This window comes from Pseudorasbora parva, chromosome 15 (assembly GCF_024679245.1).
Source record: "Pseudorasbora parva isolate DD20220531a chromosome 15, ASM2467924v1, whole genome shotgun sequence".
NCBI classification, from domain to species: domain Eukaryota; kingdom Metazoa; phylum Chordata; class Actinopteri; order Cypriniformes; family Gobionidae; genus Pseudorasbora; species Pseudorasbora parva.
Window position 1 is genome coordinate 18,273,582 of NC_090186.1, and position 20,023 is coordinate 18,293,604.

Genomic DNA, 20,023 nt, shown 5'->3' on the forward strand with positions numbered 1-20,023 from the left:
TGGCGCCTTAGACCACTCGGCCATTCTGACAGCCACAACTGGTTTTCTGATGCTCAGTCTTTTGATTGTCCATGATGATAAAAACTCAAAAGATAATATAAGATATATTACTGTCACATTATTTCAAGTTTTCATTATAAAAGCTACTTGTCAGAAGTGGGATTTGAACCCACGCCTCCATTCGGAGACCTGAATCCTCAACATTTGAAAGTTTGAAAGACCTTGAGTCTGGCGCCTTAGACCACTCGGCCATTCTGACAGCCACAACTAGTGTTCTGATGCTCAGTCTTTTCATTATTCATGATGGTAAAAACTCAAAAGATAATATAAGATATATTACCATCACATTATTTCAAGTTTTCATTATAAAAGCTACTTGTCAGAAGTGGTATTTGAACCCACGCCTCCATTCGGAGACCAGAATCCTCTACATTTGAGAAGGTTGAAGCACCTTGAGTCTGGCGCCTTAGACTACTCGGCCATTCTGACACTCACAACTAGCTTTCTGATGCTCAGTCTTTTCATTGTCCATGATGGTAAAAACTCAAAAGATAATATAAGATATATTACCTTCACATTAATTCAAGTTTTCATTATAAAAGCTAGTTGTCAGAAGTGGGATTTGAACCCACGCCTCCATTCGGAGACCAGAATCCTCAAAATTTGAGAAGGTTGAAGCATCTTGAGTCTGGCGCCTTAGACCACTCGGCCATTCTGACAGCCACAACTAGCGCTCTGATGCTCAGTCTTTTCATTATTCATGATGGTAAAAACTCAAAAGATAATATAAGATATATTACCGTCACATTATTTCCAGTTTTCATTATAAAAGCTACTTGTCAGAAGTGGGATTTGAACCCACGCCTCCATTCGGAGACCAGAATCCTCAACATTTGAGAAGGTTGAAGAACCTTGAGTCTAGCGCCTTAGACAACTCGGCCATTCTGACAGTCACGGCTGCTTTTCTGATGCTCAGTCTTTTGATTGTCCATGATGGTAAAAACTCAAAAGATAATATAAGATATATTACCATCACATTATTTCAAGTTTTCATTACAAAAGCTACATGTCAGAAGTGGGATTTGAACCCACGCCTCCATTCGGAGACCTGAATCCTCAGCATTTGAAAGGTTGAAAGACCTTGAGTCTGGCGCCTTAGACCACTCGGCCATTCTGACAGCCACAACAAGCGTTCTGATGCTCAGTCTTTTCATTATTCATGATGGTAAAATCTCAAAAAGGAATATAAGATTCATTACCTTCACGTTAATTCAAGTGTTCATTATAAAAGCTAGTTGTCAGAAGTGGGATTTGAACCCACGCCTTCATTCGGAGACCAGAATCCTCAACATTTGAGAAGGTTGAAGCACCTTGAGTCTGGCGCCTTAGACCACTCGGCCATTCTGACAGCCACAACTGGTTTTCTGATGCTCAGTCTTTTGATTGTCCATGATCGTAAAAACTCAAAAGATAATATAAGATATATTACCGTCACATTATTTCAAGTTTTCATTATAAAAGCTACTTGTCAGAAGCGGGATTTGAACCCACGCCTCCATTCGGAGACCAGAATCCTCAACATTTGAGAAGGTTGAAGAACCTTGAGTCTGGCGCCTTAGACAACTCGGCCATTCTGACAGTCACGGCTGCTTTTCTGATGCTCAGTCTTTTGATTGTCCATGATGGTAAAAACTCAAAAGATAATATAAGATATATTACCATCACATTATTTCAAGTTTTCATTACAAAAGCTACATGTCAGAAGTGGGATTTGAACCCACGCCTCCATTCAGAGACCTGAATCCTCAACATTTGAAAGGTTGAAAGACCTTGAGTCTGGCGCCTTAGACCACTCGGCCATTCTGACACTCACAACTAGCTTTCTGATGCTCAGTCTTTTCATATTCCATGATGGTAAAATTTCAAAAGATAATATAAGATATGTTACCTTCACATTATTTCAAGTTTTCATTACAAAAGCTACATGTCAGAAGTGGGATTTGAACCCACGCCTCCATTCGGAGACCAGAATCCTCAACATTTGAGAAGGTTGAAGCACCTTGAGTCTGGCGCCTTAGACCACTCGGCCATTCTGACAGTCACAACTGGTTTTCTGATGCTCAGTCTTTTGATTGTCCATGATGGTAAAAACTCAAAAGATAATATAAGATATATTACCGTCACATTATTTCAAGTTTTCATTATAAAAGCTACTTGTCAGAAGTGGGATTTGAACCCACGCCTCCATTCGGAGACCAGAATCCTCAACATTTGAGAAGGTTGAAGCACCTTGAGTCTGGCGCCTTAGACCACTCGGCCATTCTGACAGCCACAACTGGTTTTCTTATGCTCAGTCTTTTCATTGTCCATGATGGTAAAAACTCAAAAGATAATATAAGATATATTACCATCACATTATTTCAAGTTTTCATTACAAAAGCTATTTGTCAGAAGTGGGATTTGAACCCACGCCTCCATTCGGAGACCAGAATCCTCAACATTTGAGAAGGTTGAAGAACCTTGAGTCTGGCGCCTTAGACCACTCGGCCATTCTGACTGTCACAACTGCTTTTCTGATGCTCAGTCTTTGGATTGTCCATGATGGTAAAAACTCAAACGATAATATAAGATATATTAACATCACATTTTTTCAAGTTTTCATTACAAAAGCTACATGTCAGAAGTGGGATTTGAACCCACGCCTCCATTCGGAAACCAGAATCCTCAACATTTGAGAAGGTTGAAGCACCTTGAGTCTGGCGCCTTAGACCACTCGGCCATTCTGACAGACACAGCTGCTTTTCTGATGCTCAGTCTTTTGATTGTCCATGATGGTAAAAACTCAAAAGATAATATAAGATATATTACCATCACATTATTTCAAGTTTTCATTACAAAAGCTACTTGTCAGAAGTGGGATTTGAACCCACGCCTCCATTCGGAGACCAGAATCCTCAACATTTGAGAAGGTTGAAGCACCTTGAGTCTGGCGCCTTAGACCACTCGGCCATTCTGACAGTCACAGCTGCTTTTCTGAAGCTCAGTCTTTTCATTATACATGATGGTAAAAACTCAAATGGCAATATAAGATTCATTACCTTCACGTTAATTCAAGTGTTCATTTTAAAAGCTACTTGTCAGAAGTGGGATTTGAACCCACGCCTCCATTCGGAGACCAGAATCCTCAACATTTGAGAAGGTTGAAGAACCTTGAGTCTGGCGCCTTAGACAACTCGGCCATTCTGACAGTCACGGCTGCTTTTCTGATGCTCAGTCTTTTGATTGTCCATGATGGTAAAAACTCAAAAGATAATATAAGATATATTACCATCACATTATTTCAAGTTTTCATTACAAAAGCTACATGTCAGAAGTGGGATTTGAACCCACGCCTCCATTCGGAGACCTGAATCCTCAACATTTGAAAGTTTGAAAGACCTTGAGTCTGGCGCCTTAGACCACTCGGCCATTCTGACAGCCACAACTAGCGTTCTGATGCTCAGTCTTTTCATTATTCATGATGGTAAAAACTCAAAAAGGAATATAAGATTCATTACCTTCACGTTAATTCAAGTGTTAATTTTAAAAGCTAGTTGTCAGAAGTGGGATTTGAACCCACGCCTTCATTCGGAGACCAGAAACCTCAACATTTGAGAAGGTTGAAGAACCTTGAGTCTGGCGCCTTAGACCACTCGGCCATTCTGACAGACACAGCTGCTTTTCTGATGCTCAGTCTTTTGATTGTCCATGATGGTAAAAACTCAAAAGATAATATAAGATATATTACCATCACATTATTTCAAGTTTTCATTACAAAAGCTACTTGTCAGAAGTGGGATTTGAACCCACGCCTCCATTCGGAGACCAGAATCCTCAACATTTGAGAAGGTTGAAGCACCTTGAGTCTGGCGCCTTAGACCACTCGGCCATTCTGACAGTCACAGCTGCTTTTCTGAAGCTCAGTCTTTTCATTATACATGATGGTAAAAATTCAAATGGCAATATAAGATTCATTACCTTCACGTTAATTCAAGTGTTCATTTTAAAAGCTATTTGTCAGAAGTGGGATTTGAACCCACGCCTCCATTCGGAGACCAGAATCCTCAACATTTGAGAAGGTTGAAGAACCTTGAGTCTGGCGCCTTAGACCACTCGGCCATTCTGACAGTCACAGCTGCATTTCTGATGCTCAGTCTTTGGATTGTCCATGATGGTAAAAACTCAAACGATAATATAAGATATATTAACATCACATTTTTTCAAGTTTTCATTACAAAAGCTACATGTCAGAAGTGGGATTTGAACCCACGCCTCCATTCGGAAACCAGAATCCTCAACATTTGAGAAGGTTGAAGCACCTTGAGTCTGGCGCCTTAGACCACTCGGCCATTCTGACAGACACAGCTGCTTTTCTGATGCTCAGTCTTTTGATTGTCAATGATGGTAAAAACTCAAAAGATAATATAAGATATATTACCATCACATTATTTCAAGTTTTCATTACAAAAGCTACTTGTCAGAAGTGGGATTTGAACCCACGCCTCCATTCGGAGACCAGAATCCTCAACATTTGAGAAGGTTGAAGCACCTTGAGTCTGGCGCCTTAGACCACTCGGCCATTCTGACAGTCACAGCTGCTTTTCTGAAGCTCAGTCTTTTCATTATACATGATGGTAAAAACTCAAATGGCAATATAAGATTCATTACCTTCACGTTAATTCAAGTGTTCATTTTAAAAGCTAGTTGTCAGAAGGGGGATTTGAACCCACGCCTCCATTCGGAGACCAGAATCCTCAACATTTGAGAAGGTTGAAGAACCTTGAGTCTGGCGCCTTAGACAACTCGGCCATTCTGACAGTCACGGCTGCTTTTCTGATGCTCAGTCTTTTGATTGTCCATGATGGTAAAAACTCAAAAGATAATATAAGATATATTACCATCACATTATTTCAAGTTTTCATTACAAAAGCTACATGTCAGAAGTGGGATTTGAACCCACGCCTCCATTCAGAGACCAGAATCCTCAACATTTGAAAGGTTGAAAGACCTTGAGTCTGGCGCCTTAGACCACTCGGCCATTCTGACACTCAGAACTAGCTTTCTGATGCTCAGTCTTTTCATTGTCCATGATGGTAAAATTTCAAAAGATAATATAAGATATGTTACCTTCACATTAATTCATGTTTTCATTATAAAAGCTAGTTGTCAGAAGTGGGATTTGAACCCACGCCTCCATTCGGAGACCAGAATCCTCAACATTTGAGAAGGTTGAAGCACCTTGAGTCTGGCGCCTTAGACCACTCGGCCATTCTGACAGCCACAACTGGTTTTCTTATGCTCAGTCTTTTCATTGTCCATGATGGTAAAAACTCAAAAGATAATATAAGATATATTACCATCACATTATTTCAAGTTTTCATTACAAAAGCTACTTGTCAGAAGTGGGATTTGAACCCACGCCTCCATTCGGAGACCAGAATCCTCAACATTTGGGAAGGTTGAAGCACCTTGAGTCTGGCGCCTTAGACCACTCGGCCATTCTGACTGTCACAACTGCTTTTCTGATGCTCAGTCTTTTGATTGTCCATGATGGTAAAAACTCAAAAGATAATGTAAGATATGTTACCTTCACATTATTTCAAGTTTTCATTACAAAAGCTACATGTCAGAAGTGGGATTTGAACCCACGCCTCCATTCGGAGACCAGAATCCTCAACATTTGAGAAGGTTGAAGCACCTTGAGTCTGGCGCCTTAGACCACTCGGCCATTCTGACAGTCACAACTGGTTTTCTGATGCTCAGTCTTTTGATTGTCCATGATGGTAAAAACTCAAAAGATAATATAAGATATATTACCGTCACATTATTTCAAGTTTTCATTATAAAAGCTACTTGTCAGAAGTGGGATTTGAACCCAGGCCTCCATTCGGAGACCAGAATCCTCAACATTTGAGAAGGTTGAAGAACCTTGAGTCTGGCGCCTTAGACCACTCGGCCATTCTGACAGCCACAACTCGTTTTCTGATGCTCAGTCTTTTGATTGTCCATGATGGTAAAAACTCAAAACATAATATAAGATATATTACCGTCACATTATTTCAAGTTTTCATTATAAAAGCTACTTGTCAGAAGTGGGATTTGAACCCACGCCTCCATTCGGAGACCAGAATCCTCAACATTTGAGAAGGTTGAAGAACCTTGAGTCTGGCGCCTTAGACAACTCGGCCATTCTGACAGTCACGGCTGCTTTTCTGATGCTCAGTCTTTTGATTGTCCATGATGGTAAAAACTCAAAAGATAATATAAGATATATTACCATCACATTATTTCAAGTTTTCATTACAAAAGCTACATGTCAGAAGTGGGATTTGAACCCACGCCTCCATTCGGAGACCTGAATCCTCAACATTTGAAAGGTTGAAAGACCTTGAGTCTGGCGCCTTAGACCACTCGGCCATTCTGACAGCCACAACTAGCGTTCTGATGCTCAGTCTTTTCATTATTCATGATGGTAAAAACTCAAAAAGGAATATAAGATTCATTACCTTCACGTTAATTCAAGTGTTAATTTTAAAAGCTAGTTGTCAGAAGTGGGATTTGAACCCACGCCTTCATTCGGAGACCAGAAACCTCAACATTTGAGAAGGTTGAAGAACCTTGAGTCTGGCGCCTTAGACAACTCGGCCATTCTGACAGACACAGCTGCTTTTCTGATGCTCAGTCTTTTGATTGTCCATGATGGTAAAAACTCAAAAGATAATATAAGATATATTACCATCACATTATTTCAAGTTTTCATTACAAAAGCTACTTGTCAGAAGTGGGATTTGAACCCACGCCTCCATTCGGAGACCAGAATCCTCAACATTTGAGAATGTTGAAGCACCTTGAGTCTGGCGCCTTAGACCACTCGGCCATTCTGACAGTCACAGCTGCTTTTCTGAAGCTCAGTCTTTTCATTATACATGATGGTAAAAATTCAAATGGCAATATAAGATTCATTACCTTCACGTTAATTCAAGTGTTCATTTTAAAAGCTATTTGTCAGAAGTGGGATTTGAACCCACGCCTCCATTCGGAGACCAGAATCCTCAACATTTGAGAAGGTTGAAGAACCTTGAGTCTGGCGCCTTAGACCACTCGGCCATTCTGACAGTCACAGCTGCATTTCTGATGCTCAGTCTTTGGATTGTCCATGATGGTAAAAACTCAAACAATAATATAAGATATATTAACATCACATTTTTTCAAGTTTTCATTACAAAAGCTACATGTCAGAAGTGGGATTTGAACCCACGCCTCCATTCGGAAACCAGAATCCTCAACATTTGAGAAGGTTGAAGCACCTTGAGTCTGGCGCCTTAGACCACTCGGCCATTCTGACAGACACAGCTGCTTTTCTGATGCTCAGTCTTTTGATTGTCCATGATGGTAAAAACTCAAAAGATAATATAAGATATATTACCATCACATTATTTCAAGTTTTCATTACAAAAGCTACTTGTCAGAAGTGGGATTTGAACCCACGCCTCCATTCGGAGACCAGAATCCTCAACATTTGAGAAGGTTGAAGCACCTTGAGTCTGGCGCCTTAGACCACTCGGCCATTCTGACAGTCACAGCTGCTTTTCTGAAGCTCAGTCTTTTCATTATACATGATGGTAAAAACTCAAATGGCAATATAAGATTCATTACCTTCACGTTAATTCAAGTGTTCATTTTAAAAGCTAGTTGTCAGAAGGGGGATTTGAACCCACGCCTCCATTCGGAGACCAGAATCCTCAACATTTGAGAAGGTTGAAGAACCTTGAGTCTGGCGCCTTAGACAACTCGGCCATTCTGACAGTCACGGCTGCTTTTCTGATGCTCAGTCTTTTGATTGTCCATGATGGTAAAAACTCAAAAGATAATATAAGATATATTACCATCACATTATTTCAAGTTTTCATTACAAAAGCTACATGTCAGAAGTGGGATTTGAACCCACGCCTCCATTCAGAGACCAGAATCCTCAACATTTGAAAGGTTGAAAGACCTTGAGTCTGGCGCCTTAGACCACTCGGCCATTCTGACACTCAGAACTAGCTTTCTGATGCTCAGTCTTTTCATTGTCCATGATGGTAAAATTTCAAAAGATAATATAAGATATGTTACCTTCACATTAATTCATGTTTTCATTATAAAAGCTAGTTTTCAGAAGTGGGATTTGAACCCACGCCTCCATTCGGAGACCAGAATCCTCAACATTTGAGAAGGTTGAAGCACCTTGAGTCTGGCGCCTTAGACCACTCGGCCATTCTGACAGCCACAACTGGTTTTCTTATGCTCAGTCTTTTCATTGTCCATGATGGTAAAAACTCAAAAGATAATATAAGATATATTACCATCACATTATTTCAAGTTTTCATTACAAAAGCTACTTGTCAGAAGTGGGATTTGAACCCACGCCTCCATTCGGAGACCAGAATCCTCAACATTTGGGAAGGTTGAAGCACCTTGAGTCTGGCGCCTTAGACCACTCGGCCATTCTGACTGTCACAACTGCTTTTCTGATGCTCAGTCTTTTGATTGTCCATGATGGTAAAAACTCAAAAGATAATATAAGATATATTACCGTCACATTATTTCAAGTTTTCATTATAAAAGCTACTTGTCAGAAGTGGGATTTGAACCCACGCCTCCATTCGGAGACCAGAATCCTCAACATTTGAGAAGGTTGAAGCGCCTTGAGTCTGGCGCCTTAGACCACTCGGCCATTCTGACTGTCACAACTGCTTTTCTGATGCTCAGTCTTTTGATTGTCCATGATGGTAAAAACTCAAAAGACAATATAAGATATATTACCATCACATTATTTCAAGTTTTCATTATAAAAGCTACTTGTCAGAAGTGGGATTTGAACCCACGCCTCCATTCGGAGACCAGAATCCTCAACACTTGAGAAGGTTGAAGCACCTTGAGTCTGGCGCCTTAGACCACTCGGCCATTCTGACAGCCACAACTGGTTTTCTGATTCTCAGTCTTTTGATTGTCCATGATGGTAAAAACTCAAAAGATAATATAAGATATATTACCATCACATTATTTCAAGTTTTCATTACAAAAGCTACTTGTCAGAAGTTGGATTTGAACCCACGCCTCCATTCGGAGACCAGAATCCTCAACATTTGAGAAGGTTGAAGCACCTTGAGTCTGGCGCCTTAGACCACTCGGCCATTCTGACAGCCACAGCTGGTTTTCTGATGCTCAGTCTTTTGATTGTCCATGATGGTAAAAACTCAAAAGATAATATAAGATATATTACCATCACATTATTTCAAGTTTTCATTATAAAAGCTACTTGTCAGAAGTGGGATTTGAACCCACGCCTCCATTCGGAGACCAGAATCCTCAACATTTGAGAAGGTTGAAGAACCTTGAGTCTGGCGCCTTAGACAACTCGGCCATTCTGACAGTCACGGCTGCTTTTCTGATGCTCAGTCTTTTGATTGTCCATGATGGTAAAAACTCAAAAGATAATATAAGATATATTACCGGCACATTATTTCAAGTTTTCATTATAAAAGCTACTTGTCAGAAGTGGGATTTGAACCCACGCCTCCATTCGGAGACCAGAATCCTCAACATTTGAGAAGGTTGAAGAACCTTGAGTCTGGCGCCTTAGACAACTCGGCCATTCTGACAGTCACGGCTGCTTTTCTGATGCTCAGTCTTTTGATTGTCCATGATGGTAAAAACTCAAAAGATAATATAAGATATATTACCATCACATTATTTCAAGTTTTCATTACAAAAGCTACATGTCAGAAGTGGGATTTGAACCCACGCCTCCATTCGGAGACCTGAATCCTCAACATTTGAAAGGTTGAAAGACCTTGAGTCTGGCGCCTTAGACCACTCGGCCATTCTGACAGCCACAACTAGCGTTCTGATGCTCAGTCTTTTCATTATTCATGATGGTAAAAACTCAAAAAGGAATATAAGATTCATTACCTTCACATTAATTCAAGTGTTCATTTTAAAAGCTAGTTGTCAGAAGTGGGATTTGAACCCACGTCTTCATTCGGAGACCAGAATCCTCAACATTTGAGAAGGTTGAAGAACCTTGAGTCTGGCGCCTTAGACCACTCGGCCATTCTGACAGACACAGCTGCTTTTCTGATGCTCAGTCTTTTGATTGTCCATGATGGTAAAAACTCAAAAGATAATATAAGATATATTACCATCACATTATTTCAAGTTTTCATTATAAAAGCTACTTGTCAGAAGTGGGATTTGAACCCACGCCTCCATTCGGAGACCAGAATCCTCAACATTTGAGAAGGTTGAAGAACCTTGAGTCTGGCGCCTTAGACCACTCGGCCATTCTGACAGTCACAGCTGCATTTCTGATGCTCAGTCTTTGGATTGTCCATGATGGTAAAAACTCAAACGATAATATAAGATATATTAACATCACATTTTTTCAAGTTTTCATTACAAAAGCTACATGTCAGAAGTGGGATTTGAACCCACGCCTCCATTCGGAAACCAGAATCCTCAACATTTGAGAAGGTTGAAGCACCTTGAGTCTGGCGCCTTAGACCACTCGGCCATTCTGACAGACACAACTGCTTTTCTGATGCTCAGTCTTTTGATTGTCCATGATGGTAAAAACTCAAAAGATAATATAAGATATATTACCATCACATTATTTCAAGTTTTCATTACAAAAGCTACTTGTCAGAAGTGGGATTTGAACCCACGCCTCCATTCGGAGACCAGAATCCTCAACATTTGGGAAGGTTGAAGCACCTTGAGTCTGGCGCCTTAGACCACTCGGCCATTCTGACTGTCACAACTGCTTTTCTGATGCTCAGTCTTTTGATTGTCCATGATGGTAAAAACTCAAAAGATAATATAAGATATATTACCGTCACATTATTTCAAGTTTTCATTATAAAAGCTACTTGTCAGAAGTGGGATTTGAACCCACGCCTCCATTCGGAGACCAGAATCCTCAACATTTGAGAAGGTTGAAGCGCCTTGAGTCTGGCGCCTTAGACCACTCGGCCATTCTGACAGCCACAACTGGTTTTCTGATTCTCAGTCTTTTGATTGTCCATGATGGTAAAAACTCAAAAGATAATATAAGATATATTACCATCACATTATTTCAAGTTTTCATTACAAAAGCTACTTGTCAGAAGTGGGATTTGAACCCACGCCTCCATTCGGAGACCAGAATCCTCAACATTTGAGAAGGTTGAAGCACCTTGAGTCTGGCGCCTTAGACCACTCGGCCATTCTGACAGCCACAGCTGGTTTTCTGATGCTCAGTCTTTTGATTGTCCATGATGGTAAAAACTCAAAAGATAATATAAGATATATTACCATCACATTATTTCAAGTTTTCATTATAAAAGCTACTTGTCAGAAGTGGGATTTGAACCCACGCCTCCATTCGGAGACCAGAATCCTCAACATTTGAGAAGGTTGAAGAACCTTGAGTCTGGCGCCTTAGACAACTCGGCCATTCTGACAGTCACGGCTGCTTTTCTGATGCTCAGTCTTTTGATTGTCCATGATGGTAAAAACTCAAAAGATAATATAAGATATATTACCATCACATTATTTCAAGTTTTCATTACAAAAGCTACATGTAAGAAATGGGATTTGAACCCACGCCTCCATTCGGAGACCTGAATCCTCAACATTTGAAAGGTTGAAAGACCTTGAGTCTGGCGCCTTAGACCACTCGGCCATTCTGACAGCCACAACTAGCGTTTTGATGCTCAGTCTTTTCATTATTCATGATGGTAAAAACTCAAAAAGGAATATAAGATTCATTACCTTCACGTTAATTCAAGTGTTCATTTTAAAAGCTAGTTGTCAGAAGTGGGATTTGAACCCACGCCTTCATTCGGAGACCAGAATCCTTAACATTTGAGAAGGTTGAAGAACCTTGAGTCTGGCGCCTTAGACCACTCGGCCATTCTGACAGACACATCTGCTTTTCTGATGCTCAGTCTTTTGATTGTCCATGATGGTAAAAACTCAAAAGATAATATAAGATATATTACCATCACATTATTTCAAGTTTTCATTACAAAAGCTACTTGTCAGAAGTGGGATTTGAACCCACGCCTCCATTCGGAGACCAGAATCCTCAACATTTGAGAAGGTTGAAGCAGCTTGAGTCTGGCGCCTTAGACCACTCGGCCATTCTGACAGTCACAGCTGCTTTTCTGAAGCTCAGTCTTTTCATTATACATGATGGTAAAAATTCAAATGGCAATATAAGATTCATTACCTTCACGTTAATTCAAGTGTTCATTTTAAAAGCTAGTTGTCAGAAGTGGGATTTGAACCCACGCCTCCATTCGGAGACCAGAATCCTCAACATTTGAGAAGGTTGAAGAACCTTGAGTCTGGCGCCTTAGACCACTCGGCCATTCTGACAGACAGAGCTGCTTTTCTGATGCTCAGTCTTTTGATTGTCCATGATGGTAAAAACTCAAAAGATAATATAAGATATATTACCATCACATTATTTCAAGTTTTCATTACAAAAGCTACTTGTCAGAAGTGGGATTTGAACCCACGCCTCCATTCGGAGACCAGAATCCTCAACATTTGAGAAGGTTGAAGCACCTTGAGTCTGGCGCCTTAGACCACTCGGCCATTCTGACAGTCACAGCTGCTTTTCTGAAGCTCAGTCTTTTCATTATACATGATGGTAAAAACTCAAATGGCAATATAAGATTCATTACCTTCACGTTAATTCAAGTTTTCATTATAAAAGCTACTTGTCAGAAGTGGGATTTGAACCCACGCCTCCATTCGGAGATCAGAATCCTCAACATTTGGGAAGGTTGAAGCACCTTGAGTCTGGCGCCTTAGACCACTCGGCCATTCTGACTGTCACAACTGCTTTTCTGATGCTCAGTCTTTTGATTGTCCATTATGGTAAAAACTCAAAAGATAATATAAGATATATTACCGTCACATTATTTCAAGTTTTCATTATAAAAGCTACTTGTCAGAAGTGGGATTTGAACCCACGCCTCCATTCGGAGACCAGAATCCTCAACATTTGAGAAGGTTGAAGCGCCTTGAGTCTGGCGCCTTAGACCACTCGGCCATTCTGACTGTCACAACTGCTTTTCTGATGCTCAGTCTTTTGATTGTCCATGATGGTAAAAACTCAAAAGACAATATAAGATATATTACCATCACATTATTTCAAGTTTTCATTATAAAAGCTACTTGTCAGAAGTGGGATTTGAACCCACGCCTCCATTCGGAGACCAGAATCCTCAACACTTGAGAAGGTTGAAGCACCTTGAGTCTGGCGCCTTAGACCACTCGGCCATTCTGACAGCCACAACTGGTTTTCTGATTCTCAGTCTTTTGATTGTCCATGATGGTAAAAACTCAAAAGATAATATAAGATATATTACCATCACATTATTTCAAGTTTTCATTACAAAAGCTACTTGTCAGAAGTGGGATTTGAACCCACGCCTCCATTCGGAGACCAGAATCCTCAACATTTGAGAAGGTTGAAGCACCTTGAGTCTGGCGCCTTAGACCACTCGGCCATTCTGACAGCCACAGCTGGTTTTCTGATGCTCAGTCTTTTGATTGTCCATGATGGTAAAAACTCAAAAGATAATATAAGATATATTACCATCACATTACTTCAAGTTTTCATTATAAAAGCTACTTGTCAGAAGTGGGATTTGAACCCACGCCTCCATTCGGAGACCAGAATCCTCAACATTTGAGAAGGTTGAAGAACCTTGAGTCTGGCGCCTTAGACAACTCGGCCATTCTGACAGTCACGGCTGCTTTTCTGATGCTCAGTCTTTTGATTGTCCATGATGGTAAAAACTCAAAAGATAATATAAGATATATTACCATCACATTATTTCAAGTTTTCATTACAAAAGCTACATGTCAGAAGTGGGATTTGAACCCACGCCTCCATTCGGAGACCTGAATCCTCAACATTTGAAAGGTTGAAAGACCTTGAGTCTGGCGCCTTAGACCACTCGGCCATTCTGACAGCCACAACTAGCGTTCTGATGCTCAGTCTTTTCATTATTCATGATGGTAAAAACTCAAAAAGGAATATAAGATTCATTACCTTCACGTTAATTCAAGTGTTCATTTTAAAAGCTAGTTGTCAGAAGTGGGATTTGAACCCACGCCTTCATTCGGAGACCAGAATCCTTAACATTTGAGAAGGTTGAAGAACCTTGAGTCTGGCGCCTTAGACCACTCGGCCATTCTGACAGACACAGCTGCTTTTCTGATGCTCAGTCTTTTGATTGTCCATGATGGTAAAAACTCAAAAGATAATATAAGATATATTACCATCACATTATTTCAAGTTTTCATTACAAAAGCTACTTGTCAGAAGTGAGATTTGAACCCACGCCTCCATTCGGAGACCAGAATCCTCAACATTTGAGAAGGTTGAAGCAGCTTGAGTCTGGCGCCTTAGACCACTCGGCCATTCTGACAGTCACAGCTGCTTTTCTGAAGCTCAGTCTTTTCATTATACATGATGGTAAAAATTCAAATGGCAATATAAGATTCATTACCTTCACGTTAATTCAAGTGTTCATTTTAAAAGCTAGTTGTCAGAAGTGGGATTTGAACCCACGCCTCCATTCGGAGACCAGAATCCTCAACATTTGAGAAGGTTGAAGAACCTTGAGTCTGGCGCCTTAGACTACTCGGCCATTCTGACAGACACAGCTGCTTTTCTGATGCTCAGTCTTTTGATTGTCCATGATGGTAAAAACTCAAAAGATAATATAAGATATATTACCATCACATTATTTCAAGTTTTCATTACAAAAGCTACTTGTCAGAAGTGGGATTTGAACCCACGCCTCCATTCGGAGACCAGAATCCTCAACATTTGAGAAGGTTGAAGCACCTTGAGTCTGGCGCCTTAGACCACTCGGCCATTCTGACAGTCACAGCTGCTTTTCTGAAGCTCAGTCTTTTCATTATACATGATGGTAAAAACTCAAATGGCAATATAAGATTCATTACCTTCACATTAATTCAAGTGTTCATTTTAAAAGCTAGTTGTCAGAAGGGGGATTTGAACCCACGCCTCCATTCGGAGACCAGAATCCTCAACATTTGAGAAGGTTGAAGAACCTTGAGTCTGGCGCCTTAGACAACTCGGCCATTCTGACAGTCACGGCTGCTTTTCTGATGCTCAGTCTTTTGATTGTCCATGATGGTAAAAACTCAAAAGATAATATAAGATATATTACCATCACATTATTTCAAGTTTTCATTACAAAAGCTACATGTCAGAAGTGGGATTTGAACCCACGCCTCCATTCAGAGACCAGAATCCTCAACATTTGAAAGGTTGAAAGACCTTGAGTCTGGCGCCTTAGACCACTCGGCCATTCTGACACTCAGAACTAGCTTTCTGATGCTCAGTCTTTTCATTGTCCATGATGGTAAAATTTCAAAAGATAATATAAGATATGTTACCTTCACATTAATTCAAGTTTTCATTATAAAAGCTAGTTGTCAGAAGTGGGATTTGAACCCACGCCTCCATTCGGAGACCAGAATCCTCAACATTTGAGAAGGTTGAAGCACCTTGAGTCTGGCGCCTTAGACCACTCGGCCATTCTGACAGCCACAACTGGTTTTCTTATGCTCAGTCTTTTCATTGTCCATGATGGTAAAAACTCAAAAGATAATATAAGATATATTACCATCACATTATTTCAAGTTTTCATTACAAAAGCTATTTGTCAGAAGTGGGATTTGAACCCACGCCTCCATTCGGAGACCAGAATCCTCAACATTTGGGAAGGTTGAAGCACCTTGAGTCTGGCGCCTTAGACCACTCGGCCATTCTGACTGTCACAACTGCTTTTCTGATGCTCAGTCTTTCTATTGTCCATGATGGTAAAAACTCAAAAGATAATATAAGATATATTACCGTCACATTATTTCAAGTTTTCATTATAAAAGCTACTTGTCAAAAGTGGGATTTGAACCCACGCCTCCATTGGGAGACCAGAATCCTCAACATTTGAGAAGGTTGAAGCGCCTTGAGTCTGGCGCCTTAGACCACTCGGCCATTCTGACTGTCACAACTGCTTTTCTGATGCTCAGTCTTTTGATTGTCCATGATGGTAAAAACTCAAAAGACAATATAAGATATATTACCATCACATTATTTCAAGTTTTCATTATAAAAGCTACTTGTCAGAAGTGGGATTTGAACCCACGCCTCCATTCGGAGACCAGAATCCTCAACACTTGAGAAGGTTGAAGCACCTTGAGTCTGGCGCCTTAGACCACTCGGCCATTCTGACAGCCACAACTGGTTTTCTGATTCTCAGTCTTTTGATTGTCCATGATGGTAAAAACTCAAAAGATAATATAAGATATATTACCATCACATTATTTCAAGTTTTCATTACAAAAGCTACTTGTCAGAAGTGGGATTTGAACCCACGCCTCCATTCGGAGACCAGAATCCTCAACATTTGAGAAGGTTGAAGCACCTTGAGTCTGGCGCCTTAGACCACTCGGCCATTCTGACAGCCACAACTGGTTTTCTGATTCTCAGTCTTTTGATTGTCCATGATGGTAAAAACTCAAAAGATAATATAAGATATATTACCATCACATTATTTCAAGTTTTCATTATAAAAGCTAGTTGTCAGAAGTGGGATTTGAACCCACACCTCCATTCGGAGACCAGAATCCTCAACATTTGAGAAGGTTGAAGCACCTTGCGTCTGGCGCCTTAGACCACTCGGCCATTCTGACAGTCACAACTAGCGTTCTGATGCTCAGTCTTTTCATTATTCATAATGGTAAAAACTCAAAAAGGAATATAAGATTCATTACCTTCACGTTAATTCAAGTGTTCATTTTAAAAGCTAGTTGTCAGAAGTGGGATTTGAACCCACGCCTCTATTCGGACACCAGAATCCTCTACATTTGAGAAGGTTGAAGCACCTTGAGTCTGGCGCCTTAGACCACTCGGCCATTCTGACAGCCACAACTGGTTTTCTGATGCTCAGTCTTTTGATTGTCCATGATGGTAAAAACTCAAAAGATAATATAAGATATATTACTGTCACATTATTTCAAGTTTTCATTATAAAAGCTACTTGTCAGAAGTGGGATTTGAACCCACGCCTCCATTCGGAGACCAGAATCCTCAACATTTGAGAAAGTTGAAGCACCTTGAGTCTGGCGCCTTAGACCACTCGGCCATTCTGACAGTCACAGCTGCTTTTCTGATGCTCAGTCTTTTGATTGTCCATGATGGTAAAAACTCAAACGTCAATATAAGATATATTAACATCACATTTTTTCAAGTTTTCATTACAAAAGCTACTTGTCAAAAGTGGGATTTGAACCCACGCCTCCATTCGGAGACCTGAATCCTCAACATTTGAAAGGTTGAAAGACCTTGAGTCTGGCGCCTTAGACCACTCGGCCATTCTGACAGCCACAACTAGTGTTCTGATGCTCAGTCTTTTCATTATTCATGATGGAAAAAACTCAAAAGATAATATAAGATATATTACCATCACATTATTTCAAGTTTTCATTATAAAAGCTACTTGTCAGAAGTTGTATTTGAACCCACGCCTCCATTCGGAGACCAGAATCCTCTACATTTGAGAAGGTTGAAGCACCTTGAGTCTGGCGCCTTAGACTACTCGGCCATTCTGACACTCACAACTAGCTTTCTGATGCTCAGTCTTTTCATTGTCCATGATGGTAAAAACTCAAAACATAATATAAGATATATTACCTTCACATTAATTCAAGTTTTCATTATAAAAGCTAGTTGTCAGAAGTGGGATTTGAACCCACGCCTCCATTCGGAGACCAGAATCCTCAACATTTGAGAAGGTTGAAGCATCTTGAGTCTGGCGCCTTAGACCACTCGGCCATTCTGACAGCCACAACTAGCTTTCTGATGCTCAGTCTTTTCATTATTCATGATGGTAAAAACTCAAAAGATAATATAAGATATATTACCGTCACATTATTTCAAGTTTTCATTATAAAAGCTACTCGTCAGAAGTGGAATTTGAACCCACGCCTCCATTCGGAGACCAGAATCCTCAACATTTGAGAAGGTTGAAGCACCTTGAGTCTGGCGCCTTAGACCACTCGGCCATTCTGACAGCCACAACTGGTTTTCTGATGCTCAGTCTTTTGATTGTCCATGATGGTAAAAACTCAAAAGATAATATAAGATATATTACCGTCACATTATTTCAAGTTTTCATTATAAAAGCTACTTGTCAGATGTGGGATTTGAACCCACGCCTCCATTCGGAGACCAGAATCCTCAACATTTGAGAAGGTTGAAGAACCTTGAGTCTAGCGCCTTAGACCACTCGGCCATTCTGACAGTCACAGCTGCTTTTCTGAAGCTCAGTCTTTTCATTATACATGATGGTAAAAACTCAAATGGCAATATAAGATTCATTACCTTCACGTTAATTCAAGTGTTCATTTTAAAAGCTAGTTGTCAGAAGTGGGATTTGAACCCACGCCTCCATTCGGAGACCAGAATCCTCAACATTTGAGAAGGTTGAAGAACCTTGAGTCTGGCGCCTTAGACAACTCGGCCATTCTGACAGTCACGGCTGCTTTTCTGATGCTCAGTCTTTTGATTGTCCATGATGGTAAAAACTCAAAAGATAATATAAGATATATTACCATCACATTATTTCAAGTTTTCATTACAAAAGCTACATGTCAGAAGTGGGATTTGAACCCACGCCTCCATTCGGAGACCTGAATCCTCAACATTTGAAAGGTTGAAAGACCTTGAGTCTGGCGCCTTAGACCACTCGGCCATTCTGACAGCCACAACTAGTGTGCTGATGCTCAGTCTTTTCATTATTCATGATGGTAAAAACTCAAACAGGAATATAAGATTCATTACCTTCACGTTAATTCAAGTGTTCATTTTAAAAGCTAGTTGTCAGAAGTGGGATTTGAACCCACGCCTTCATTCGGAGACCAGAATCCTCAACATTTGAGAAGGTTGAAGCACCTTGAGTCTGGCGCCTTAGACCACTCGGCCATTCTGACAGCCACAACTGGTTTTCTGATGCTCAGTCTTTTGATTGTCCATGATGGTAAAAACTCAAAAGATAATATAAGATATATTACCGTCACATTATTTCAAGTTTTCATTATAAAAGCTACTTGTCAGAAGTGGGATTTGTACCCACGCCTCCATTCGGAGACCAGAATCCTCAACATTTGAGAAGGTTGAAGCACCTTGAGTCTGGCGCCTTAGACCACTCGGCCATTCTGACAGTCACAGCTGCTTTTCTGATGCTCAGTCTTTTGATTGTCCATGATGGTAAAAACTCAAACGATAATATAAGATATATTAACATCACATTTTTTCAAGTTTTCATTACAAAAGCTACTTGTCAGAAGTGGGATTTGAACCCACGCCTCCATTCGGAGACCAGAATCCTCAACATTTGAGAAGGTTGAAGCACCTTGAGTCTGGCGCCTTAGACCACTCGGCCATTCTGACAGACACAGCTGCTTTTCTGATGCTCAGTCTTTTGATTGTCCATGATGGTAAAAACTCAAAAGATAATATAAGATATATTACCATCACATTTTTTCAAGTTTTCATTACAAAAGCTACTTGTCAGAAGTGGGATTTGAACCCACGCCTCCATTCGGAGACCAGAATCCTCTACATTTGAGAAGGTTGAAGCACCTTGAGTCTGGCGCCTTTGACCACTCGGCCATTCTGACAGTCACAGCTGCTTTTCTGAAGCTCAGTCTTTTCATTATACATGATGGTAAAAACTCAAACGGCAATATAAGATTCATTACCTTCACGTTAATTCAAGTGTTCATTTTAAAAGCTAGTTGTCAGAAGTGGGATTTGAACCCACGCCTCTATTCGGACACCAGAATCCTCTACATTTGAGAAGGTTGAAGCACCTTGAGTCTGGCGCCTTAGACCACTCGGCCATTC

General features: G+C 40.5%; 50 non-coding genes across 50 annotated transcripts; all 50 read right to left on the reverse strand.

Moving 5' to 3' along the window:
• Positions 1-607: 607 nt before the first annotated feature.
• Positions 608-719, reverse strand: trnal-caa (transfer RNA leucine (anticodon CAA)). The gene is made up of 2 exons: positions 682-719; positions 608-653 (listed from the first exon to the last, which is right to left on the reverse strand). It is a non-coding gene; the product is annotated as a tRNA-Leu (tRNA).
• Positions 720-1,296: 577 nt separating this feature from the next.
• Positions 1,297-1,408, reverse strand: trnal-caa (transfer RNA leucine (anticodon CAA)). Its single transcript has 2 exons — positions 1,371-1,408; positions 1,297-1,342 (listed from the first exon to the last, which is right to left on the reverse strand). It is a non-coding gene; the product is annotated as a tRNA-Leu (tRNA).
• Positions 1,409-1,985: 577 nt separating this feature from the next.
• On the reverse strand, positions 1,986-2,097 carry trnal-caa (transfer RNA leucine (anticodon CAA)). Its single transcript has 2 exons — positions 2,060-2,097; positions 1,986-2,031 (listed from the first exon to the last, which is right to left on the reverse strand). It is a non-coding gene; the product is annotated as a tRNA-Leu (tRNA).
• Positions 2,098-2,215: 118 nt separating this feature from the next.
• trnal-caa (transfer RNA leucine (anticodon CAA)) lies at positions 2,216-2,327 on the reverse strand. Its single transcript has 2 exons — positions 2,290-2,327; positions 2,216-2,261 (listed from the first exon to the last, which is right to left on the reverse strand). It is a non-coding gene; the product is annotated as a tRNA-Leu (tRNA).
• Positions 2,328-2,445: 118 nt separating this feature from the next.
• Positions 2,446-2,557, reverse strand: trnal-caa (transfer RNA leucine (anticodon CAA)). Its single transcript has 2 exons — positions 2,520-2,557; positions 2,446-2,491 (listed from the first exon to the last, which is right to left on the reverse strand). It is a non-coding gene; the product is annotated as a tRNA-Leu (tRNA).
• Positions 2,558-2,675: 118 nt separating this feature from the next.
• On the reverse strand, positions 2,676-2,787 carry trnal-caa (transfer RNA leucine (anticodon CAA)). The gene is made up of 2 exons: positions 2,750-2,787; positions 2,676-2,721 (listed from the first exon to the last, which is right to left on the reverse strand). It is a non-coding gene; the product is annotated as a tRNA-Leu (tRNA).
• Positions 2,788-2,905: 118 nt separating this feature from the next.
• trnal-caa (transfer RNA leucine (anticodon CAA)) lies at positions 2,906-3,017 on the reverse strand. Its single transcript has 2 exons — positions 2,980-3,017; positions 2,906-2,951 (listed from the first exon to the last, which is right to left on the reverse strand). It is a non-coding gene; the product is annotated as a tRNA-Leu (tRNA).
• Positions 3,018-3,594: 577 nt separating this feature from the next.
• Positions 3,595-3,706, reverse strand: trnal-caa (transfer RNA leucine (anticodon CAA)). Its single transcript has 2 exons — positions 3,669-3,706; positions 3,595-3,640 (listed from the first exon to the last, which is right to left on the reverse strand). It is a non-coding gene; the product is annotated as a tRNA-Leu (tRNA).
• A 118-nt stretch (positions 3,707-3,824) lies between these two features.
• Positions 3,825-3,936, reverse strand: trnal-caa (transfer RNA leucine (anticodon CAA)). The gene is made up of 2 exons: positions 3,899-3,936; positions 3,825-3,870 (listed from the first exon to the last, which is right to left on the reverse strand). It is a non-coding gene; the product is annotated as a tRNA-Leu (tRNA).
• A 118-nt stretch (positions 3,937-4,054) lies between these two features.
• trnal-caa (transfer RNA leucine (anticodon CAA)) lies at positions 4,055-4,166 on the reverse strand. The gene is made up of 2 exons: positions 4,129-4,166; positions 4,055-4,100 (listed from the first exon to the last, which is right to left on the reverse strand). It is a non-coding gene; the product is annotated as a tRNA-Leu (tRNA).
• A 118-nt stretch (positions 4,167-4,284) lies between these two features.
• trnal-caa (transfer RNA leucine (anticodon CAA)) lies at positions 4,285-4,396 on the reverse strand. The gene is made up of 2 exons: positions 4,359-4,396; positions 4,285-4,330 (listed from the first exon to the last, which is right to left on the reverse strand). It is a non-coding gene; the product is annotated as a tRNA-Leu (tRNA).
• Positions 4,397-4,514: 118 nt separating this feature from the next.
• trnal-caa (transfer RNA leucine (anticodon CAA)) lies at positions 4,515-4,626 on the reverse strand. The gene is made up of 2 exons: positions 4,589-4,626; positions 4,515-4,560 (listed from the first exon to the last, which is right to left on the reverse strand). It is a non-coding gene; the product is annotated as a tRNA-Leu (tRNA).
• A 348-nt stretch (positions 4,627-4,974) lies between these two features.
• On the reverse strand, positions 4,975-5,085 carry trnal-caa (transfer RNA leucine (anticodon CAA)). Its single transcript has 2 exons — positions 5,048-5,085; positions 4,975-5,020 (listed from the first exon to the last, which is right to left on the reverse strand). It is a non-coding gene; the product is annotated as a tRNA-Leu (tRNA).
• Positions 5,086-5,203: 118 nt separating this feature from the next.
• trnal-caa (transfer RNA leucine (anticodon CAA)) lies at positions 5,204-5,315 on the reverse strand. Its single transcript has 2 exons — positions 5,278-5,315; positions 5,204-5,249 (listed from the first exon to the last, which is right to left on the reverse strand). It is a non-coding gene; the product is annotated as a tRNA-Leu (tRNA).
• A 118-nt stretch (positions 5,316-5,433) lies between these two features.
• trnal-caa (transfer RNA leucine (anticodon CAA)) lies at positions 5,434-5,545 on the reverse strand. Its single transcript has 2 exons — positions 5,508-5,545; positions 5,434-5,479 (listed from the first exon to the last, which is right to left on the reverse strand). It is a non-coding gene; the product is annotated as a tRNA-Leu (tRNA).
• Positions 5,546-5,663: 118 nt separating this feature from the next.
• trnal-caa (transfer RNA leucine (anticodon CAA)) lies at positions 5,664-5,775 on the reverse strand. Its single transcript has 2 exons — positions 5,738-5,775; positions 5,664-5,709 (listed from the first exon to the last, which is right to left on the reverse strand). It is a non-coding gene; the product is annotated as a tRNA-Leu (tRNA).
• A 1,037-nt stretch (positions 5,776-6,812) lies between these two features.
• On the reverse strand, positions 6,813-6,924 carry trnal-caa (transfer RNA leucine (anticodon CAA)). Its single transcript has 2 exons — positions 6,887-6,924; positions 6,813-6,858 (listed from the first exon to the last, which is right to left on the reverse strand). It is a non-coding gene; the product is annotated as a tRNA-Leu (tRNA).
• Positions 6,925-7,042: 118 nt separating this feature from the next.
• Positions 7,043-7,154, reverse strand: trnal-caa (transfer RNA leucine (anticodon CAA)). Its single transcript has 2 exons — positions 7,117-7,154; positions 7,043-7,088 (listed from the first exon to the last, which is right to left on the reverse strand). It is a non-coding gene; the product is annotated as a tRNA-Leu (tRNA).
• A 118-nt stretch (positions 7,155-7,272) lies between these two features.
• trnal-caa (transfer RNA leucine (anticodon CAA)) lies at positions 7,273-7,384 on the reverse strand. Its single transcript has 2 exons — positions 7,347-7,384; positions 7,273-7,318 (listed from the first exon to the last, which is right to left on the reverse strand). It is a non-coding gene; the product is annotated as a tRNA-Leu (tRNA).
• A 118-nt stretch (positions 7,385-7,502) lies between these two features.
• On the reverse strand, positions 7,503-7,614 carry trnal-caa (transfer RNA leucine (anticodon CAA)). The gene is made up of 2 exons: positions 7,577-7,614; positions 7,503-7,548 (listed from the first exon to the last, which is right to left on the reverse strand). It is a non-coding gene; the product is annotated as a tRNA-Leu (tRNA).
• A 348-nt stretch (positions 7,615-7,962) lies between these two features.
• On the reverse strand, positions 7,963-8,073 carry trnal-caa (transfer RNA leucine (anticodon CAA)). The gene is made up of 2 exons: positions 8,036-8,073; positions 7,963-8,008 (listed from the first exon to the last, which is right to left on the reverse strand). It is a non-coding gene; the product is annotated as a tRNA-Leu (tRNA).
• Positions 8,074-8,421: 348 nt separating this feature from the next.
• On the reverse strand, positions 8,422-8,533 carry trnal-caa (transfer RNA leucine (anticodon CAA)). Its single transcript has 2 exons — positions 8,496-8,533; positions 8,422-8,467 (listed from the first exon to the last, which is right to left on the reverse strand). It is a non-coding gene; the product is annotated as a tRNA-Leu (tRNA).
• A 118-nt stretch (positions 8,534-8,651) lies between these two features.
• On the reverse strand, positions 8,652-8,763 carry trnal-caa (transfer RNA leucine (anticodon CAA)). Its single transcript has 2 exons — positions 8,726-8,763; positions 8,652-8,697 (listed from the first exon to the last, which is right to left on the reverse strand). It is a non-coding gene; the product is annotated as a tRNA-Leu (tRNA).
• Positions 8,764-8,881: 118 nt separating this feature from the next.
• trnal-caa (transfer RNA leucine (anticodon CAA)) lies at positions 8,882-8,993 on the reverse strand. The gene is made up of 2 exons: positions 8,956-8,993; positions 8,882-8,927 (listed from the first exon to the last, which is right to left on the reverse strand). It is a non-coding gene; the product is annotated as a tRNA-Leu (tRNA).
• Positions 8,994-10,260: 1,267 nt separating this feature from the next.
• Positions 10,261-10,372, reverse strand: trnal-caa (transfer RNA leucine (anticodon CAA)). Its single transcript has 2 exons — positions 10,335-10,372; positions 10,261-10,306 (listed from the first exon to the last, which is right to left on the reverse strand). It is a non-coding gene; the product is annotated as a tRNA-Leu (tRNA).
• Positions 10,373-10,490: 118 nt separating this feature from the next.
• Positions 10,491-10,602, reverse strand: trnal-caa (transfer RNA leucine (anticodon CAA)). Its single transcript has 2 exons — positions 10,565-10,602; positions 10,491-10,536 (listed from the first exon to the last, which is right to left on the reverse strand). It is a non-coding gene; the product is annotated as a tRNA-Leu (tRNA).
• Positions 10,603-10,720: 118 nt separating this feature from the next.
• Positions 10,721-10,832, reverse strand: trnal-caa (transfer RNA leucine (anticodon CAA)). Its single transcript has 2 exons — positions 10,795-10,832; positions 10,721-10,766 (listed from the first exon to the last, which is right to left on the reverse strand). It is a non-coding gene; the product is annotated as a tRNA-Leu (tRNA).
• Positions 10,833-10,950: 118 nt separating this feature from the next.
• trnal-caa (transfer RNA leucine (anticodon CAA)) lies at positions 10,951-11,062 on the reverse strand. The gene is made up of 2 exons: positions 11,025-11,062; positions 10,951-10,996 (listed from the first exon to the last, which is right to left on the reverse strand). It is a non-coding gene; the product is annotated as a tRNA-Leu (tRNA).
• A 118-nt stretch (positions 11,063-11,180) lies between these two features.
• On the reverse strand, positions 11,181-11,292 carry trnal-caa (transfer RNA leucine (anticodon CAA)). The gene is made up of 2 exons: positions 11,255-11,292; positions 11,181-11,226 (listed from the first exon to the last, which is right to left on the reverse strand). It is a non-coding gene; the product is annotated as a tRNA-Leu (tRNA).
• Positions 11,293-11,869: 577 nt separating this feature from the next.
• trnal-caa (transfer RNA leucine (anticodon CAA)) lies at positions 11,870-11,981 on the reverse strand. The gene is made up of 2 exons: positions 11,944-11,981; positions 11,870-11,915 (listed from the first exon to the last, which is right to left on the reverse strand). It is a non-coding gene; the product is annotated as a tRNA-Leu (tRNA).
• A 118-nt stretch (positions 11,982-12,099) lies between these two features.
• trnal-caa (transfer RNA leucine (anticodon CAA)) lies at positions 12,100-12,211 on the reverse strand. Its single transcript has 2 exons — positions 12,174-12,211; positions 12,100-12,145 (listed from the first exon to the last, which is right to left on the reverse strand). It is a non-coding gene; the product is annotated as a tRNA-Leu (tRNA).
• Positions 12,212-12,329: 118 nt separating this feature from the next.
• trnal-caa (transfer RNA leucine (anticodon CAA)) lies at positions 12,330-12,441 on the reverse strand. Its single transcript has 2 exons — positions 12,404-12,441; positions 12,330-12,375 (listed from the first exon to the last, which is right to left on the reverse strand). It is a non-coding gene; the product is annotated as a tRNA-Leu (tRNA).
• A 118-nt stretch (positions 12,442-12,559) lies between these two features.
• On the reverse strand, positions 12,560-12,671 carry trnal-caa (transfer RNA leucine (anticodon CAA)). Its single transcript has 2 exons — positions 12,634-12,671; positions 12,560-12,605 (listed from the first exon to the last, which is right to left on the reverse strand). It is a non-coding gene; the product is annotated as a tRNA-Leu (tRNA).
• Positions 12,672-12,789: 118 nt separating this feature from the next.
• On the reverse strand, positions 12,790-12,901 carry trnal-caa (transfer RNA leucine (anticodon CAA)). Its single transcript has 2 exons — positions 12,864-12,901; positions 12,790-12,835 (listed from the first exon to the last, which is right to left on the reverse strand). It is a non-coding gene; the product is annotated as a tRNA-Leu (tRNA).
• A 118-nt stretch (positions 12,902-13,019) lies between these two features.
• Positions 13,020-13,131, reverse strand: trnal-caa (transfer RNA leucine (anticodon CAA)). Its single transcript has 2 exons — positions 13,094-13,131; positions 13,020-13,065 (listed from the first exon to the last, which is right to left on the reverse strand). It is a non-coding gene; the product is annotated as a tRNA-Leu (tRNA).
• Positions 13,132-13,249: 118 nt separating this feature from the next.
• trnal-caa (transfer RNA leucine (anticodon CAA)) lies at positions 13,250-13,361 on the reverse strand. Its single transcript has 2 exons — positions 13,324-13,361; positions 13,250-13,295 (listed from the first exon to the last, which is right to left on the reverse strand). It is a non-coding gene; the product is annotated as a tRNA-Leu (tRNA).
• A 118-nt stretch (positions 13,362-13,479) lies between these two features.
• trnal-caa (transfer RNA leucine (anticodon CAA)) lies at positions 13,480-13,591 on the reverse strand. The gene is made up of 2 exons: positions 13,554-13,591; positions 13,480-13,525 (listed from the first exon to the last, which is right to left on the reverse strand). It is a non-coding gene; the product is annotated as a tRNA-Leu (tRNA).
• Positions 13,592-14,168: 577 nt separating this feature from the next.
• Positions 14,169-14,280, reverse strand: trnal-caa (transfer RNA leucine (anticodon CAA)). The gene is made up of 2 exons: positions 14,243-14,280; positions 14,169-14,214 (listed from the first exon to the last, which is right to left on the reverse strand). It is a non-coding gene; the product is annotated as a tRNA-Leu (tRNA).
• A 578-nt stretch (positions 14,281-14,858) lies between these two features.
• trnal-caa (transfer RNA leucine (anticodon CAA)) lies at positions 14,859-14,970 on the reverse strand. The gene is made up of 2 exons: positions 14,933-14,970; positions 14,859-14,904 (listed from the first exon to the last, which is right to left on the reverse strand). It is a non-coding gene; the product is annotated as a tRNA-Leu (tRNA).
• A 348-nt stretch (positions 14,971-15,318) lies between these two features.
• Positions 15,319-15,429, reverse strand: trnal-caa (transfer RNA leucine (anticodon CAA)). Its single transcript has 2 exons — positions 15,392-15,429; positions 15,319-15,364 (listed from the first exon to the last, which is right to left on the reverse strand). It is a non-coding gene; the product is annotated as a tRNA-Leu (tRNA).
• Positions 15,430-15,547: 118 nt separating this feature from the next.
• trnal-caa (transfer RNA leucine (anticodon CAA)) lies at positions 15,548-15,659 on the reverse strand. The gene is made up of 2 exons: positions 15,622-15,659; positions 15,548-15,593 (listed from the first exon to the last, which is right to left on the reverse strand). It is a non-coding gene; the product is annotated as a tRNA-Leu (tRNA).
• Positions 15,660-15,777: 118 nt separating this feature from the next.
• On the reverse strand, positions 15,778-15,889 carry trnal-caa (transfer RNA leucine (anticodon CAA)). Its single transcript has 2 exons — positions 15,852-15,889; positions 15,778-15,823 (listed from the first exon to the last, which is right to left on the reverse strand). It is a non-coding gene; the product is annotated as a tRNA-Leu (tRNA).
• A 118-nt stretch (positions 15,890-16,007) lies between these two features.
• trnal-caa (transfer RNA leucine (anticodon CAA)) lies at positions 16,008-16,119 on the reverse strand. The gene is made up of 2 exons: positions 16,082-16,119; positions 16,008-16,053 (listed from the first exon to the last, which is right to left on the reverse strand). It is a non-coding gene; the product is annotated as a tRNA-Leu (tRNA).
• A 118-nt stretch (positions 16,120-16,237) lies between these two features.
• On the reverse strand, positions 16,238-16,349 carry trnal-caa (transfer RNA leucine (anticodon CAA)). Its single transcript has 2 exons — positions 16,312-16,349; positions 16,238-16,283 (listed from the first exon to the last, which is right to left on the reverse strand). It is a non-coding gene; the product is annotated as a tRNA-Leu (tRNA).
• A 118-nt stretch (positions 16,350-16,467) lies between these two features.
• On the reverse strand, positions 16,468-16,579 carry trnal-caa (transfer RNA leucine (anticodon CAA)). Its single transcript has 2 exons — positions 16,542-16,579; positions 16,468-16,513 (listed from the first exon to the last, which is right to left on the reverse strand). It is a non-coding gene; the product is annotated as a tRNA-Leu (tRNA).
• A 578-nt stretch (positions 16,580-17,157) lies between these two features.
• trnal-caa (transfer RNA leucine (anticodon CAA)) lies at positions 17,158-17,269 on the reverse strand. Its single transcript has 2 exons — positions 17,232-17,269; positions 17,158-17,203 (listed from the first exon to the last, which is right to left on the reverse strand). It is a non-coding gene; the product is annotated as a tRNA-Leu (tRNA).
• A 577-nt stretch (positions 17,270-17,846) lies between these two features.
• On the reverse strand, positions 17,847-17,958 carry trnal-caa (transfer RNA leucine (anticodon CAA)). The gene is made up of 2 exons: positions 17,921-17,958; positions 17,847-17,892 (listed from the first exon to the last, which is right to left on the reverse strand). It is a non-coding gene; the product is annotated as a tRNA-Leu (tRNA).
• Positions 17,959-18,995: 1,037 nt separating this feature from the next.
• trnal-caa (transfer RNA leucine (anticodon CAA)) lies at positions 18,996-19,107 on the reverse strand. Its single transcript has 2 exons — positions 19,070-19,107; positions 18,996-19,041 (listed from the first exon to the last, which is right to left on the reverse strand). It is a non-coding gene; the product is annotated as a tRNA-Leu (tRNA).
• Positions 19,108-19,455: 348 nt separating this feature from the next.
• Positions 19,456-19,567, reverse strand: trnal-caa (transfer RNA leucine (anticodon CAA)). Its single transcript has 2 exons — positions 19,530-19,567; positions 19,456-19,501 (listed from the first exon to the last, which is right to left on the reverse strand). It is a non-coding gene; the product is annotated as a tRNA-Leu (tRNA).
• A 118-nt stretch (positions 19,568-19,685) lies between these two features.
• Positions 19,686-19,797, reverse strand: trnal-caa (transfer RNA leucine (anticodon CAA)). Its single transcript has 2 exons — positions 19,760-19,797; positions 19,686-19,731 (listed from the first exon to the last, which is right to left on the reverse strand). It is a non-coding gene; the product is annotated as a tRNA-Leu (tRNA).
• Positions 19,798-20,023: the final 226 nt, after the last annotated feature.